Here is a 6000-nt window from a genome sequence, read left to right as displayed (position 1 = left end):
TCATTTTGTGAAATAAACGAAATACAAATAATAATTTTTCATGTGAAGAGTTAGTATTAAAATACTAATTGGTGTTAAAAAAATAAGTTAGAGTGATATTGTCTGAAATCATAAGATAAAGTGTATAGAATGTATGTTCTCCCCTTATCTGGGAATAATAGTATATTCCAAAGGTGGGGAGCGATTTCGCACGGCATTGTGGGTTAAATCATACAAAATGCAACTCACTACTCCGCCACAGGAGAGCAATGTAGAAGCCAAAGACAGCTGACACTGACAGACGGAAAGTTTAGACAAGCATCCCAATAATTCTATTTTTGGTATTTTGACCAATCAGATCACCTCTGAAAAAGATATGTGAAAAGATCTGATGTTTAGCATTTACTTTTACGAGAGTATGGCAATTGAGTAATTGTCCCATTACTGTACTTAAGTACATTTAAACAAGATACTTTTAAACTTTTACTCAAGTAGTATTTTACTAGCTGACTTTTACTTTAGTCATTTTCTATTAAGGTATCTTTACATTTACACAAGTATGACAATGGAGAACTTCTGCCACAACTTTGAAGGAGACCCTAAAGTTGAAGCCAAGTTTGTGTGACATACATGCATTGTGTGATTTCCTCTATTTAACTAACTAGGCAAGTTAGTTAAGAACAAATGTATATTTACAATGAAGGCCTCTCTTTTATAAATATAGGACAAAACACACGTCACGACAAGAGAGACAACACTACAAATATCCTCGACTTCGGCGATGTCATCTATAAAATAGCCTCCAACACTCTACTCAACAAATTGGATGCAGTCTATCACAGTGCCATCCGTTGTCACCAAAGCCCCATTCACTACCCACCACTGTGACCTGTACGCTCTCGTTGGTTGGACCTCGCTTCATACTCGTCACCAAACCCACTGGCTACAGGTTATCTACAAGTCTCTGCTAGGTAAAGCACCGCCTTATCTCAGCTCACTGGTCACCATAGCAGCACCGACTCGTAGCACAGGCTCCAGCAGCTATATCTCACTGGTTACCCCCAAAGCCAATTCCTACTTTGGTCGCCTTTCCTTACAATTCTCTGCTGCCAATGACTGGAATGAACTGCAAAAATCACAAAAGCTGGAGACTCATATCTCCCTCACTAACTTTAAGCACCAGCTGTCAGAGCAGGTCACAGATCACTGCACCTGTACATAGCCCATCTGTAATCAGCCCATCTATCTACCTCATCCCCATACTGTATTTATTTATTTATCATCTTGCTCATTTGCACCCCAGTATCTCAACTTACACATTCATCTTCTGCACATCTACCATTCCAGTGTTTAATTGCTATATTGTAATTACCCTCGCCACCATGGCCTATTTATTGCCTTAACTCCCTTATCTTACCTCATTTGCACTCACTGTATATAGACTTTTTGTTTTCTTTTTTCTACTGTATTATTGACTATGTTTTGTTTATTCCATGTGTAACTCTGTGTTGTTGTATGTGTCGAATTGCTATGCTTTATCTTGGCCAGGTCGCAGTTACAAATGAGAACTTGTTCTCAACAAACCTACCTGGTTAAATAAAGGTAAAATAAAAATAAAAATAAAATAGAGGCCTAAGACAACATAGCAAGCCAGCAACACATAACATAACATGGTAGCAGCACAAAACATAGTACAAACATTATTGGGCACAGACAACAGCACAAAGGACAAGAAGGTAGAGACAACAATACGTCACGCAAAGCACCCACAACTGTCAGTAAGAGTGTCCATGATTAAGTCTTTGAATGAAGAGATTGAGATAAAACTGTCCAGTCTGAGTGTTTGTTGCAGCTCGTTCCAGTCGCTAGCTGCAGCGAACTGAAAAGAGGAGCGACAGGGATGTGTGCGCTTTGGGGACCTTTAACAGAATGTGACTGGCAGAACAGTGTTGTATGTGGAGGATGAGGGCTGCAGTAGATATCTCAGATAGGGGAAAGTGAGGCCTAAGAGGGTTTTATAAATAAGCATCAACCAATGGGTCTTGCGACGGGTATACAGAGATGACCAGTTTACAGTGGCGTATAGAGTTCAGTGATGTGTCCTATAAAGGAGCATTGGTGGCAAATCTGATGGCCGAATGGTAAAGAACATCTTGCCGCTCGAGAGCACCCTTACCTATAAATTATCTCTGAACTGAAAGAGTTGGAGACCCGCACACTGTCAAGAAAAATAATACATCCAAAATTGAGGCTTGAATGCAAAATAAAGATTTTTATTGGAACATCACGGTGCCCAACAAAAATCCTGAATGGAATGTGAAAACAAAACACAACCGTTTCGGCCTCAGGACATCCTCAGTGTAAATCATCAGCAGCACACACACCTGGCTTCTATTTCAAGGATAATTGCATATGATCAAGCGAGGCAGTACATCAGAAAATCAACAAATCAGTACCCAGCACAACAGAATGCATGATCTAGATTATATACAAAATGTACATATGCGGACTGAGAAATATCATCAAATGTTGCTTTTACATGTACCATGTGAACATTTCCTCTGAATAAATAACACGGGATTTTAATAGAGTATGGAGCTAAAGAGACCACTAGATGGGGCTATCGATCACCAATAAGAGGCAATATACCAGCTACAGAAAACACTTCAATAACAATTCTTAATTCATGAAATCAAATCAAATGTTATTTGTCACATGCAGTGACAATTTTAGCATGTAAATCTTGGTGGGGCAAAAAAACAAAAAAGTGGATGCATGCCAGCAAAGCCACTACAAAACACAACACCAGACCTACTGATGGCGCTGACAGAGATGGTCGCCTCGCTTCGAGTACTTAGGAAACAATGTATTTTTTCTTACATTGTTACCCATTTGCGTGTATAAGGTAGTTGTTGTGGAATTGATTACTTGTTAGATATTACTGCATTTCAAGCATTTCGCACTCGAAATGCTACACTCGCATTAACATCTGCTAACCAGGGGAAATTAAGAGGGGTAAGTAGACCAAATTATTAGGGAGAGGCACATGGGCTACTAACATCTCACTACACAACATACACTTAGTATTACTTTCTTAGCTACAGTATACATATCTCCCTGGCATATTACATCATTTATGCAGCAGCATACAAGACATTTTTTGGACTCACCTTGTTGTCCTGTGCTCACTTGAACAGGAAGGTGGCGCGGGCGGTCCTCCGTGGACATATTTTGTCATCAAAGTCTGGCGTTCTCTGGATTTATGGTGATTTCAAAACAACTGGGAACTCAGAAAAAACAAGGTTGAATCATGATGACGTCATGGATCTTCAGGTCGTAGCTCTAGAAAGAGGCCGGATTTACAATTCCAAGTTGGATGACCGTTCAAAACGTTTTTTCCCAGTCGGGGCTCATTTATTCCCGACTTCCCAGTTGTCTTGAACTCACTGAAGTCAAGTTTTCGCAGTTCCCGAGTTAACAGTTGTTTTAACCTCGGCACAAATCATGCTTTATTGACAGCATGGCCAAAGTTGAATGTTTATAATTTTAAACTTGGAAAAGAGCCCCTTAATTCCAGATTTGGGACCACACAGCCACTCCACTGAATAGCAGGCAAGTGATTGCTTTGTAATGCTTGCAGTTGGCCACTGTCACTGATTCCTTCCAAACCACTCATTGTTGAATTTGCGATTTCCAACTTGTTGTGTAATGTTTATGTCCAATGGCCGATGAGCACCGATACGTTTTATCTATAATTTCTCATCATTATTTATCTTCATATGACAAGGATTAAAAAGGATTTGCCACTAGATTGTCGACTTGATTCATGATGATGACTGCTAGCTAAAATGTCTAAAGTATGATGTTGACATGATCAGTCTAATCAAAGCTGCTGCACATATAACGTGATTTGACGTAATTTTATCTGTGGCCAATGACCTTGAGCCTTCTTGGATGGGCACTTCTAATCTAATTCTATGGCAGCTCCTAAGGGGCTAGAATTTTCTAGCTCTACCCTTAGACTTGGCGGTGATGTAGTGTCCCCATCAGTGACAGAACACTGAACCAATCACGGTGCAATGCTCCGTATTTTCTGCTGGCTTGCCCCACCACCACAGAAAGCACTGAGCTAGGCTGAAACACCTGCATTTTAGAGCTGCCTTACTCAAGAAAACAAAAAAGAGACCATGTTTGTATACAGATTTATTAACTCAATGATATATATATTTTTTACATTCTTTGCAAAATGATATGTGACACGTATTAATGCAAAAATAACATGCAAAACAGGCAAGCCCCTCCCCCCCAAAAAATTATATATCATGAATGACGGATCGCCACTGGTCACATGCGTCAAATACAACAGGTGTAGTAGACCTTAGCGTGAAATGCTTACTTACAAGCCCTTAACCAACAACGCAGTTTTAAGAAAATAGAGTTAAGAAAATATTGACTAAATAAACCAAAGTTTTAAAAAATTACAAGTAACACAATAAAATTTTCAGGGCACGAGGCGAGACCCAAATGCAGACACAGGAGGCAGATGGTTATAGTCTTAGATGTTTATTGATCTAATAAGGGGTAGGCAAGAGAATGGTCGTGGACAGGCAAAAGGTCAAAACCAGTTCAGAGTCCAGGAGGTACAGAGTCGCAGGCAGGCTCGAGGTCAAGGCAGGCAGAATGGTCAGGCAGGCGGGTACAGAGTCCAGAAACAGGCAAGGGTCAAAACCGAGAGGACTAGCAAAAAGAGAATAGAAAAGGCAGGCGCACAGGAAAAACACGCTGGTTGACTTGGACATACAAGATGAACTGGCACAGAGAGACAGGAAACACAGGGATAAATACACTGGGGGAAACAAGCGACACATGGAGGGAGTGGAGACAATCACAAGAACAAGTGAAACAGATCAGGGTGTGACAAAAATAGAAATAAATGAGGCTATATACTTACTTACTTACTTACTTTATTGTCCCCATGGGGAAATTTTGTTGCAGTGTCATGTACACATTTAAAGTGGTGTTAAATACAAAACAAGATTGACAATACAACTTTCAATAACAGTCACGCACAAATAAAAAATAAAAATAAAATAATAGTAAGAAATAAGAAATAAGAAATAAAACATTTAAAACATAAAAAAATGTTAAAAACATTTAAATACAAAAAATTAAAAATTAAAAATAAAAAAAGAAGAAAAGACTAACCTGCTGGCCTTACATTTTCCCGAGCTATTTAAGAGGGATATCACACCTGGCACAAATGATTGTCTCGTTCTATTTTTCCTGCTGAGGGGTGCCCTATACCTGCGCCGAGAGGGGAGTAATTCAAAGTCCAGGTACAGGGGGTGACTTGGGTCTAAAATGATTTTGTGAGCCTTACGGAGGGCCCTGACCTTAAAGATCTCATACAGGCCTGTCTGTTTGACTCCAAGTACCTTACTTGCTGTGGTAATAATCCTTCTCAGCATGTTTCTCTGACTGACAGTGGCATTGCCAAACCAACAAACAATACAAAAAGTTAAAATACTCTCAATAAAGGATTTGTAAAACAGAGTCAATATAGTACAGTCTATATTAAAAGAACCCAACTTTTTTAGAAAGTACAGTCTCTGTTGGCTCTTTTTGTAGATCTAGTCTGTACATTTACTCCACTGAAGCTTACTGTCCAAAAAGACACCCAGATATTTATATTCCTCTACAATTTCTATATTCTGGCCTCTGATAGATGTTGCAGAGGTAGGTGTTGTACGCTTCCTGAAGTCTATGCACATCTCTTTGGTCTTGTTAGTATTGAGGACCAAGTGTGATTCCTCACACCACTCTACAAAGTCATCTAGGACCGGGCCATGATGTTCCTGTTACAGGGGGAACCGAGTCAATGTGTGGGGGTACAGGTTAGTCAAGGTTACACCAACTGATGCAACCGGTCAGGATGCTCTCGATGGTGCAGCTGTATAACTTTTTGAGGATCTGGAGACCCATGGCAAATATTTTCAGTCTCCTGATGGGGGAAAAGGCATT

Source organism: Salvelinus fontinalis, chromosome 34 (assembly GCF_029448725.1).
Source record: "Salvelinus fontinalis isolate EN_2023a chromosome 34, ASM2944872v1, whole genome shotgun sequence".
Lineage (NCBI taxonomy): Eukaryota > Metazoa > Chordata > Actinopteri > Salmoniformes > Salmonidae > Salvelinus > Salvelinus fontinalis.
The sequence above is the reverse complement of the archived record's forward strand: the minus strand, read 5'-3'. Positions refer to the sequence as shown.